This window comes from Oryctolagus cuniculus, chromosome 7 (assembly GCF_964237555.1).
Source record: "Oryctolagus cuniculus chromosome 7, mOryCun1.1, whole genome shotgun sequence".
Classification (NCBI taxonomy): Eukaryota; Metazoa; Chordata; class Mammalia; order Lagomorpha; family Leporidae; genus Oryctolagus; species Oryctolagus cuniculus.
The window spans coordinates 88,342,410-88,355,738 of record NC_091438.1 but is presented as its reverse complement, the minus strand read 5'-3'; the positions used below and the strand labels follow the sequence as shown (position 1 = coordinate 88,355,738).

At 36.8% G+C, this 13,329-nt stretch overlaps 1 long non-coding RNA gene across 2 annotated transcripts; it reads left to right on the top strand.

Moving 5' to 3' along the window:
• The first annotated feature begins 6,408 nt into the window (after positions 1 to 6,408).
• Positions 6,409 to 13,003, top strand: LOC103350136 (uncharacterized). Of its 2 annotated transcripts, none has more exons than XR_518216.3 (3): positions 6,409 to 6,782; positions 9,296 to 9,417; positions 12,742 to 13,003. It is a non-coding gene; the product is annotated as an uncharacterized lncRNA (long non-coding RNA). The 2 variants fall into 2 exon arrangements; XR_518215.3 differs by having other exon boundaries at positions 9,296 to 9,425.
• The last annotated feature ends 326 nt before the right edge of the window (positions 13,004 to 13,329 follow it).

Below are 13,329 nucleotides of genomic sequence, written 5' to 3'. Positions count from 1 at the left end.
GAGGAGATAGTGGTATGTTTACCACCCACTATGCCGGGAGAAGGCAGGCACATGGAGACCACTGTACAGAGTCAGACTGCAGAGCCACCAGAAGAAGGGACCCGTGGGACTGGTGGTACATGTGAAACCAGTACAGCACCACAACATGATGGGGCCTTCATTGGCTTTGATACCTGACTGACCTCGAGGAGAAGCAGCTCCACTGAACCCTCGTCTGGTCTGTGGTATGAATGAGAAATGTATCTTTGAGATTTCAGTTTAATTTATTGCCTCTCCATTGCCTGCCTATGCTGGGTAGTACAAAAAGCCCAAGAAGCATATGAACAAAGGTGTCAGAAACCATGTAGTGAAATCTAAACAAATGTTGCCTATAATTCTGCATGTTTTAACAAAAACACAGCAATATTTAATTAGTAGGGTCACAAAAAGAACTGGGGCAGACATTTGGACTGGCAGCTAAAAAACTCACATCTCATATCAGAATGTCTGTACTAGAGTTCTTTGGCTCTGGCTTCCAATTCCAGCTTTCCACTAAAATGCATCCTGGGTGGCAGCATATAATGGATCAAGGAGTTGAGTTCCTGGAGACCTAAACTGAGTTCTAGCTCCAGGTTTCTGCATGCCTCACCTCAGTCATTGCAGGCATGGTAGGAAGAACTATTAGGTGGGTACTCTGTCTGTTTGTCTGTCACTTTTTCTGTCTGCTTCACATTAAAATCAATATATTCTTTTAGAAATTAAAACTGACATAGTATTGAAGGTAATCAATAAAATCCATTGCTCCTTCTCCCTGGAATTTTGCTAGACTATTTCTCAGCTGCCTTGCAGTTGTTTGTGGCAATGTGATGAAGATAATCACTTTGTTCCCCCTTGTAGCGATTTGAAATGAGGATAACCTACTAAGTAACCTCAGGACTCACATTTTCCAAGCGGTACTGCCATACCAGCCCTGAAACTGAACCACTGGTTGAAGTAACTACCAATGTCTTCTTTAGATTTTCACATGAGTAGGAAATAAAATTAATGCACTGGGATTTTTTGCTGGTGTTGTTTATTAAAAAAATGACATCTAAAGAATATTCAGTATGGGGCTTCAGTTTTGGCACAGCAGGTAAAGATAGCACCTGTAGTGCTAGCACTCAATATGGGTGCCAGTTTGAGTCACAGCTACTTCACTTCACATCCAGCTCCCTGCTAAGAAGCCTGGGAAAGCAGAGGAAGATGGCTGAAGTTCCTGGGCCCCTGTACCTACATGGAAGACCCGGAAGAAGCTCCGATTCTGACTTCAGCCTGGCCCAGTCCTGACTCTTTTGGCTATTTGGGGAGTGAACCAGTAAATGGAAGCGCTCTCTCTCTCTCTCTCTCTCTCTCTCTCTCTCTCCCCCTTTGTAACTCTGAAATAAATCTTTAAACAATGAAATTTAAGCTTTTATTTCTTTTCATTTGTATGTGAAAATAAGACAAAGACAAGGAGAGAAAGAGAGAGAGAGAGCAGGAGCGAGAGATAGAGAGAAACAGAGACAGATATTCCATCTCCTGGCTCACTTTCCAAATGGGTCAGGTTGAAGCTGAGACCCTGGAACTCAATCTGGGCCTCCCACATGGGTGGCAGGGAATCAAGTGTATAAGCCATTATCTGCAACATCCTTGGGTGAGCATTAGTAGGAACCTAGAATTTGAAGCAGAGACAGGACCGATACCAACCTGCATCTTTGCTGTACCAAATGCATGGACCTCTATTGTTTGCAAGATGTTCAGGCCATTTACAAAATTTCCCATACACCAGCCATAATGGAAATCTCTTTCAGAAAAAAAAAAAAGTGTTACAAAGATCTTTTTCTCTGACCAAAGTACAATTAAATTGGAAATCAACAATAAAAAGTTGATTAATATAATGCATCTATTAAATCAGATTTACAAATAACTTCTGGATTAGAGAATAAAGGTTATTGAAAATTAAGATACTTAAGCTTGAAAGATAAAGAAGTTCAATGTGTCAAAACATGCAAAATTTATATTTTAAATGGGTATATTACAAAAGAAGAAACACTGAGAGTTAAAGATCTAAAAATTTTACTTAAAAGTTAGAAAAAGGACAGGAGGATAAACCCAGGTACAGTAGAAGAAACAAAATAATTATAACAGAAAATAATTGAAATATAAAACATTTTAAAGAGGTTGAATTTGTGATGATGATGATATCATTATTATATGATAACTTAAGTAATAATACATCAGGTAATAATTAAATTCTTTAGATTTTTATTTAATTATTGAAGCAATGCAGTTAGATTTAATATTTTATCTCCATTTTCAGAAGAAAAAACTGGTACAGAGAAGTTTAATAGCAAAACTCGTATGCAATTTTTTAACAACAAAATTAATTTTGTAAAATTAAATCAAGCAAAATTACAGAAGACTCAGATAAATAAAAGCAGTAATGAAAAATATCACATAGAATTCTAGATAAAACATCAGCTCCACTACGAGTGAGAAATCCGCACAAAGAGCACTGCATAAATATTGGCTTTAAATTAGTATTGGGCTCAAAATAAAACTCAGAATTTTGGAAACCAAATTGTCTAATGCCTTCTTTGGCATTATATCTGGTCTTCCTGGAATTTTACAGTATCCATGCTTATGTGATTACATGGTTTCCTATCATAAATGATCACTGAAACTATGTTAATGAAAACAAGATGCATCATTTGAATTTATTGTTAGTAGCCAAAGTTCACTTTCAAATACAAAATCTTCTGCACTCAATATGCTAAATTATTTGAGTCAATTGCTGTATAAATGGTCATTAATGGAAGAATAAAATACTAGAATAATTAGTGGTGTTTGTGAAAGTTTTTAATTTTATATACAAAATGGTTATCAAGAACTAGAAATGTGGAGAAATAGACAATGAAAGCATTATGAGAGGGTTTCTTGGCTGCATAATTTTAACATAACTTTATAAAACAAATGTTATCCTTTACTGCACCCTCAGCTCTTTTTATTAATTACATATCAATACACAAAAGAGAATAATAGAAATGAAATGACATGACAATTTTAATCTGGGTTGAATGAGTTCCTATCCAAGCTGAGGCAGATATACTCTGAAGTAATCCTCAATGAGTCACATCCTTGCATAATCCCCTCCACTTGAACCCAGTGGAAACTTCAACTCACTTCTGTCCAGAAAACTTGACAAAGGCAGGGAGATGTCACTCCTTCAGAAATGGGTGCATTTGGGCTTTGAAATTGATCAAGCAAGGTATGGGTTCTTTTTTTTTTTTTTTAGTTAGATTCTTTTTTTTTGATTTTTTATTTAGTAAATATAAATTTTCAAAGTACAGTTAATGGATTACAATGGCTTCTCTCCCGCCCCCCCCCCCCCCCCGGTAATTTCCCTCCCACTCACACCCCTCCTATCTCCCGCTCCCTCTCCCATTCCATTCACATCAAGATTCATTTTCAATTATCTTTATATACAGAAGATCAATTCAGTACATATTAAGCAAAGATTTCATCAGTTTGCAGGCGCCGCGGCTCAATAGGCTAATTCTCCACACCGGGTTCTAGTCCCGGTCGGGGCAGTGGATTCTGTCCTGGTTGCCCCTCTTCCAGGCCAGCTCTCTGCTGTGGCCAGGGAGTGCAGTGGAGGATGGTCCAAGTGCTTGGGCCCTGCACCCCATGGGAGACCAGGAGAAGTACCTGGCTCCTGGCTTTGGATCAGCGCAGTGCGCTGGCTGCAGCGCACCAGCCGTGGCGGCCATTGGAGGGTGAACCAACAGCAAAGGAAGACCTTTCTCTCTGTCTCTCTCTCTCACTGTCCACTCTGCCTGTATAAAAAAAAAAAAAGGTATGGGTTCTTAGCTGTTTGACTTAGTGATTGTATGACTTACGGTATTTTTTTCTCCCTTTCTTCAGAGAATTATTGACTCCAATGGCAAAATAAGAGCCATGTCACATTGCAGTATTACTGAGACAATATGAAGATAATGCATGGAAAATTCCTTTTAAACTATAGTTACTGTGAGAGGTAATGAGTGGAGTTCATTTACCTTTCTAAGACTTTTCTCTTTGGTGATAACAGCAACAACATTGTTGGGAGGATTAAATAAGAAAATATAACGAATAGCCCTTCTCTGACACATAATGCTAATTTATAGGCAACTAAGCAAGTATTAATGTTGTCTTTTCTCTCTTGGGTATACACACATATGTAAGTGGACACACACACACACACACACACGCATAGAATATCCGTACTAAACTGAGTTTATTTGATGAACTTTTCTAAACATTAAAGTTGACAAAAAATAGGATGTGATTAGTTCTGAAACCATTTTTATTCCAAGTAAATTTTCCTTCAAGATGACTCAGAAGGCAGTCTATTTCTCTTATATAAGCTATCATTAGCATTTCTCTTTTAGAAAATAAAATCATCATTTCCAGAAAGGAAATGGATGCAAATCCTCATCTTCCACCATACTCATCATATCTTACGGCTTTCTGCAATTCCTTCCCTCACTCTTCACTCTCAGGATTCACATACAGCCATTGTGTAATTATATGTTTTTCAAGAAAAATTGATGAGAATGTGAATACTCTAAAACAGTATCTTGTTTCCTTAGACAAAGCACGACAGTACTTTCTATGACGATAGATTTCTTGAAAAGCTGGAGCAATCAGTATCAATCACTCCTCACTTAAAAATAATGCACAGCCCTGCTGCCTGTAGTACTTGAGTTTTCATCTGTGACCTTAAGCAGCAAACACACACCATTTAGTTCTAAAATTTTAAATGTATATGAGCTATTTATGAAGAGCACTTGGCAGATTCAGAGTATTTTTATTGAAACCATCTCCTTTGACCCTCTACAACACACAAGATACCGTTTTCCTTGTATTATAGAAATGAAAAAAAAATAACATGCGAAAGAATTAGATGCCTTTCTCAAGTTCACTTTAGGAGTAAGTGGCAGGCCCAGGTCTGGCAACCTAGCATCTCTTCTTAATGGTGTTTTATACAACCCATGATGGATGTACCTTGAACTTTTAGAATTTGATGAAACATGAGTTTGAGTATCAGCTCTTCTTCTTACCAGCTATGCAACTATAGGCAGATTATTTAAACTCTTTACAACTTCCTTTTTTCATTTGTAAAATGAAGTGAGCAGCTGAGAATTTAGAGTTCTGAAAAGATTAAATGAGATAATATTTGTGAAATATTCAGCACTTAATAAAACCTCAATGCTAACTCTAATAATTGTCATAAGAAAAAGTGGATTCTGCTGCCTTTTATGAATAATTCTCCATCTACATGGGAAATATTCAGTATATGATACCAATTTCTGTTGAATAGAGATGGTTCTAGGAATAAAAAAACTTTACTATTTGTAAAAATGGAATAAATTTCTTTTCCTGGGGTTCATAAAAAATGAAACACTTATCAAGTTGCACTTCAAATAATATAGGTTTTCCATGCTCTCAAAAAGGCATATTTTCACAGGCAAATGAGGCAAAATATGCCTTTTGTCATTCTAAAAACCCAAGTGGGACAGTTTCAGTGAAGGCTCAGGAATGTATATTTTTTTCTTAAATGATGAAAATAGTTTCTCCAAGACTATATCTATTTTATTTTTATATCTAGGCAAACTTCCTATATAGAATCCCAATCAAGAAAAATAGGGTTATATGTCACAATAGAACTTGGTAAAATGGATGTTTTTTGTTGATTTCGGACTGTCTTGTTAAAATAACTTGATATTTTGGAAATGGTAAATAGACACAGCTCTTCCCAATGCAAAAGAGAAATTACATTCATCAAAGAGTGGATATGGACAGGCAGGTTGAATGGCTCAAATATTTTATACTAATAGTTTTTTTTAGTTTTTTTATTCTTATAGTTTGGATATTAATATGATACATTAGACAATGTTGGGAGAAGAATTAAACTAATTGAATGTCAAACAGTCCGGTGTTGCATACATTAAAATAGTTTTCTGTTATTTCTGATAATGAAAAATAAATCATATGAACATGTTTTTCCTAGAATATAAACCAAGATAAAAAGTGTACAGGTAGTTTGAAAGATTTGAATGCTCTCTTTATGGTTCTCAGGAGCAGAGATTATATATATATACACATATATAATCTCCATAAGTTAAACAATGGATCTTTGTTCTAAAGCTAAATATTAGGTTTTCAGTAAATGAAATCAAAATAAAACAGACTCAAAACAGAGTAAGAAAACAGATATTGATACTGTTTCAAACTTTGCTGAAAAAAATTATGGAATTGTATGATTACGAAGTGATGACTTTAGATGACATCATGAATGATTCCACTTTCTTAGAACATCACATGGACAGTATGAATCATCACTGAGCCGAGATCACAATGGGAAGAACAGTTGAATCACCACTCATCAAATGGCTCTCAGAGCCAATAATTTTTATCTTAAATGTAAATGACTGAAAAACATATGGAAAGAAATTCAGTTTACAGAGTGATTGAAGGTTTGTGGATGAGTGCCAACAAAAAGATCATCTTCATGCATTATATTCCAAGAATCTTTGGTTTCAGTCTTTATGGCTTCTAAGAGATTTCCCTGCCCTAAGAGCTGCACAGAGAGTCCTGTTGTTTCCATTACACTACAAATAGTGGGACTCGGTCCATAAGCTTGTACAGCTCAGTTTCAAAGATTCTGGAACAACTTTCTGGAAGAGACTTTCACCAGCTCAGGGAGAAGTGAAGAAATGATTCTGTCTCCCAAATTGAGACACGTAGGATGGGTATAGATGGCAAGGTTTCTCTGGATCTCCCTGGGTGGGTGGGGGATTTCCTGTTTTTCTGCCTCATTGCTGCGCAGTAGCAGACTGATTTGGAAGGTCTTCACCCACTTTGCCTCTTTTAATATTCTTGGTCCCTCCTGAATTAGGGAAGGTTCTTTGAGTTACATTTAATAGCAGACATCAAATTGAGCAAATGTAAGTGAAGAGGAAAGAAATGAGAGAAGCAGGAAGGGAAAATCCTTGGGGGATGCTGGGTACTCTGACCCCCAGCTCATATCTTTTTCCTGTTAGTTCATGTGATTCACTTTGACTCTCTACTGCTCAACTATCTTTATCTCTTCATGTCGTGGGCATTTCTACATCCAAAATGATTGGACAACCTCTCAGCTCCAACTACAAAGCCCTGGAAAAGAAACAAACTGATTGGCTCACTGTTAGCCTGGAGAACCTTCCCCATAAGTGCATTGACCCATGATCAAGGGTGTGAGGTCTGTGACAAGCTTGTCAGATCCAGAGTATAGGACTGAGGTTTGGCAAGCAGTTCTGAGAGAATGGAAATTGAATTGTCATTTGCATTTTATTTTCTGTCACAAGGGAAGAAATATCAACATAGAACAGAATGCTGTATTTCTTTTTGTTTTGAAACTCAGCCTCCTCCCAGCCCTGCTACCCCAATGCCAGGAGCACTATATATTTGTGTGTATGTGTGTGTTTTAAATTGGACAAATCACATAGAAAGTGATGGAGGGCATGATTCTGAAAAGGTGTTTGCAGATGAGGAGGCAGGGAATGAGCAGCAGAGATACTAACTTGGCCATCATGCTTCCTTCACCGTGTGTTGTTGCTCTCATAAGAATACACTGAAAGACTCTAGTTCCATCCCGATGCATCCTGACAGTGCTAGCGTATAGCCAGAAAGCCAGGAGAAAGAGAAAGAATGCTTCTAACTCACTATGTGACCCACGGGACATAAACTTCAAACAAAGAAAGTTCTAATGATAAAAGCAACAAGATGGTGAGACATTCTGAGATGATTTATTATGTCTTCATTCTAAAAGCTATGTCCAATTTCTATATGATGCTATGTTCTGCAGAGAATAGTTAAAATCATCATAAACCACAATAAACACATATCAGATAATTAAAATGTGTAATATGCAGAACTATACTTGCATGATTTATAGTACCTTTCAACAGTTGGTTTGATTCTTTTTTAGAGAGAGTATTGCGTAGTGTTTACCAAATTAATGTGGAAGTAAAACTATGCTAGACTCCAATCCCAGTGAAGCTTCTTACTAGCCTTGGAGTGAGGAACATTGTTTAGCCTTTCCAGGTTATGTATTTATTTAATTTTTATATGTGGCTGATGAAGTCTACTTCACATGATTGTTGTAAGGATTAAAATATGTATCTCCTGGTATCTAGGATATAGCACATGTTTGACAAATATTAGGTATTACTAGTTTTTTCCACCTTTTGAGACAACTCCTTGTAGCAAACAGGTAGGCAGGTGGGCTAGGTATTATGTTACTTATTCTGAAAACCACTAAACATAAGTAAATTGATGCACTGCTTATTACCTGAGTTTATTTAGTTATATTCAATGACGAATTGATTCCTTTGTGTGAACAAAAAGCAGGAATCAAGAGGATGTGTAAAAGACTAGAACAAAAAAGCCATAGTGGGTAGAGATGAGCCAGCAGGTCATCCGTGTGTCTATTCTCCCTTTCTTCTTTAATAATACAATTGTGACTTATGGAAGAAATAAACATCAGTCTGGAACACAGGTGACAATTTCTTATATTCCTTATAGCTATGTATGATTCATTGACCAGTAGGATACTAACAAAAGATGCCTAGTATTCTTCAACCAAGAAGTGTTCAAGTGAGAAGTTTCACTTCTTTTGTCTCTCTGTTGTATGCAATTGAAGCATGATGACTGGCGTTCCAATATTGTCTTGGACCTTGAGATAACCTTGAGATCTAAAATCAAGTATGGAAGAGCAATTAGACAAAAGAACCATAGATTCCTGGCATTGTGAACTATTACAACAACCTTACTTTAGATCTCTTTTGAGGTTAAAATATGAATACATTGCCTGGGGTAAGCAATAATTGTTAATTTTTTTCTGAGACAACCAAATTTCAGATACTTGCAACCACATTCAATCCTACATAGCTTTAGCAGCATTATCTGAAAGATGTAAGTGCATTAAATGCCTGTGATAGGCCAAGTATAATGCAAGGCTTTGAGGCTATACATAGTATTAGATAGTCCTCTTACTACTGGAATTTTGCAGGTAGCAAGGAAAACAATACACATACATAAAATAGGAAAAATCTTGATAGCACTATGATTGCAAGGTGACAGAGTAAGTAACACCATCATATAAATCTGTACAAGGATTTATTAAATAATATTTATAAGCAAGAAAACGGTAGAAAGCACACAATGTCCAGGCGTATCTTATTAATACAGGGTTTCTTTGTCCTATGGTGTCTAGGCTGAAAGGATCACAAGAAGCATGCCAGAAGTAAAAGACTCATAACCTTTATATGCTCCAGATTATAGGAACAGAAGTTTCTTGGATGAGTAAATGGCATTAGAAAGGAACAATCTCCAGAGGTCAGCAGGTGATACACTAGTCTGTATGCATGAATGCATAGCCCCTTGGCTACCTTACTTGTTTAAAAGGGCCAGTTTCTCAGAAAACACTTCTGATTCAGCTGATCTCATTGTATGTTATCCCAACCAAAAGATCCTGTTAGGGTGTTTGCCCACAGTTCTAAGAGGAGCACTGTAAGAAATGGCAAGGACAACCGTGGGACATGGGGAGAAGGGTTGGACCAACTGAGGTGTGGGGGGTGTTGGACCAAGTGTATTATAAGTTTAGTTAATAAACTATAAAAAATTCACACTAGTCCATCATTAATTAATATTATGCTAATTTTAGAGATAAGGAATTGAGATGCAGAAACATAAATGTGTGTAAGGTCACTCAGTATACAATGGAGTCAAGATCTGAAATGAGGCAGCCAACCTCAGGTTTCCACACTTCTGTAATTACCATGCTATATCAGTTCTCCTGAAGGTTGTCCTCCAGTTAAGAAAAACAATTTGCATTAACTGATATGTATGATATCTGTAGCACTATGCTAGACAGTCTATGCATACTATTTCATTGACTAGTCAGAATAATTCTAGGAAGTAGATGCTAATATTAGCTTCAGTTAATAGAAGAGCAGACCACAGAGAAGGCACATTAAGTTTTCCATCCCAGGGTCCCATAGCTTTAAAATGAATGAGCTAGGATTCCAGCCTTGGTCTCTCGGACTCCAGAGCATCCACTAATAACCACCACACCATATTACAGAATGTGCAAGATGGATTAAGGAAGAGAGGAAAGGGGACATTAATGGAATTCAAACTGGGTGGAAGAAAGAACTTGAATCTAAACATGGGAGAGCCAGGGGCAATGAGAACCCATACATTCCTGTATCATTAATGCAATAATTTAGTTTTCTTTTTCAAAAGGTATGTTTTATTCATGGGTTATAAATATAATCATAAACTGCATTGCATGGGGCAGTTTACAAAAAGGAGGGGGCTCCAAATGCAGCAGATCTAAGTATAACAAAGACCCCTTCTGAAGTTTAGCTTGGGGGTCCCAGAATCCAAATTTATACCCCCTAGCTGGGTTGGAAAAATATAAAAGCCAAACTGCCAGGTTAGCCTTGGAATCCTTACATTGCCCACCAAGAAGCATACGTTCTGATTGAGTGTTGAGCACAGCAGGAAATATCATTACAGACCTGGAATCCAGATTTCTACCAGAAAATGCGAAGCATCTGGCAGTTTTGAAAGGTAATCTTTCCAGATTTACTTTCACATAAACTATACTCCACTACAGCACCAGAAATCATGGGGGAAGATTGTTTTTAATATAGTGGTTCAGAGAAAAGCACAGGGAAACTTAAATGAAGACAGCATTTCATCTCCAGGCCTTGATTAGCAAAAATAACACCCCCAGACTTCTTTATTTGTTAAGAAAGGTAGACTCACTTGGATAGTCTTAAGACATTTCCCAATGCATTCTCTGTAGCACATTCATTTCCAGGGAATTCTGTGGGGCGCCTCTTTTCTGAAGCAATTGGCCATTGATTACCCATTAGTTTGGTGGCTGTTATTTTTCTCTACAGGAAGCTAACTGAAGTTTCAAATTATCTTCCATGACTTTGCTGTGAGCACAGTACCAAGTTCCTTTTTTATTAGTTAGAAAGACAAGTTTCTGGTTTTTTTTTTTTTTAATTACATCTTTACTTTGAAATCTATGTGAACTGAAGAGAAACACATTGTGTTCTTTCCCCATGCCCTCTTTTTTAAAGAAATTAATGTGGATTGAGCCATGCCTAAACAATTAAGAAAACATTTTCATAGCTTTCATTACGCTCCTAAAATCTCTAAGATAATTTCTCTTGCTGTAAGACCTATTAGAAGGAAGAGAAGGTTAAAGTACAGGTTAATCTGTGGGGAGGAGGGGGGTTAGCTAAGACAGAAACTAGAGAACATAACAGGGTAACTTGAGAAATTTTCAATGATCAATATGTGTAGTGTTTTTCATTATAGTGAAATGGAACCAAAAGAGCTTTAAAAAAAAAACGACTTTGTGGAAGCTGCCATTTATAGCAGAATGCACAATATGAAATGTTTGAGCTGCATGAGAAATAGAAAAGCCAAGCTGAAAATGTACACTTACCAAGATTGTTAGACAACACTGCATTATGGTTTTTCCAAAAGCAGAGTCTGAATTTGGATCTTAATTACAATGAAAGCTAATGTGTAAAAGAAAAAATTATTTCCTATTGTTGTTTGTCTATAATTGATAGTGTGACAATTAATTGCACAACTATTGTAAAGAGCAGAGAAGTAACTTGGGTAGAAATCTTACCCTACATGGAAGCAAACAGATGTTTATTATTGGCCTAATTATCAAGTAAATGAGATGCTAATTTCTATATTCATAAGGCATGCACGAGCAAGTACTGGTGTATGCAAGACAGGGTTTAGTGACAAACTTAATAAATAAAATAGCAAGGTATTGGTAATAAATACAAATGGTTTTTAAGAGCTGGGACTTGTTTACTGGGGAATGGTACAATTCCAGGATGGAAGCCCAGCCTTTTCTTTGTTTAATGTATATAAGACCCTGACAGCAGACTTCTTTCACCTGGTAGTCTTGATTCAACTCCTGTAGTGTCTATAGAACTCCTATTACAGTTGCTCAATGGGGGCAGAATCAGACACACTGTGCAGATTTACAAATGGCTGTTTTAGTCCCTAAGGGATTGTGGTGCCTGGCTTCCAATTTCCCACACACAAGGTAGGACGCCCATTTTTTTTTTTTTTTAGGAAATTAATATTATCAGGAAACATCCTCCCCTCCAATAAATATTTCAGTGAAACACGCTCTTTCTTGTCTCCCAGTCAAAAGTATCCTTCTAGGTAAAATTTGTACAGCACTCAGATTTCATCATTCCATATTGACTTGGAGAGAGGAACCTTGCTTAAAATAATTATAATAACCAAAGGAAGAGTGGAAATATGACTTATGTAGTTAAACCAAATAAAAAAGTCACATGACAGTTGTCAAAATTTGTATTTAAGGCTTAGAATAGTGGGAAGGAAAATTTTATTTTAAAGTAGAAATTCAAACTTTTAAAGTATTTTGGCAATGCTGACTTATGCCATTTCCTTCTTATCACAGCAAATAAGGTCATGAATGCAAGTGTTTTGGGGACAGACATTAGGTGATTTGGGGACCTACCACATCTTGCTGGTACACATAACAACAAGCAGTGGGAGAAAAGTGGATGCAGACAGCAAAGCCCTCACAGAGATGTGCACAGTCTGCCAACTTGCCCTCTTCCCTTTTCCGTGTTGTGTTCACAGGTCTAGATTCTTGAAAAGTGTAGAGAGAAAATATAGGAGCAATTGGAGCCCATAACATCAAGAATGTGAATGGTGCATCTTTGTTTATAACCTGTTACATGACTATGCTGGTTGAGAAGTGTGAAGTCAAACCTGATGTTGCATCACCATTCATTTCCCCAGAAGAAAACCTACAGTAGGAGTTGAATGAATAAAGGTGTGTTCCCCTACTTGGTATACAGTTTTCTTGGAATATGCCCTGAATCCTGGTTTGAAACTCTATTATTGGAAATAAACAGTTTCAGAAACTACTTATTTCATTCTAATGACATCATTATTAATGATAACTTCACCTTAGCTTTATTTGTATTACATGTTAATTTATTGGAACTTTACACTAAACCTGAGAGTCCAACTGTTACCCAAGCTCATAATTTTACAGATGTAGTACTGAAGCCCACATTATAGCAATTGTTGGTGACAGAGCTGATACTAGAACTCTAAACCTGTGCTCATTTTCCTATCCTTTCTAATTTAAATAAGCAAGCTGAGAAGTGAGCAGGGTGTTTAACATGGCATGACTTGCAATGTGCTTGCAACATGCAAAGC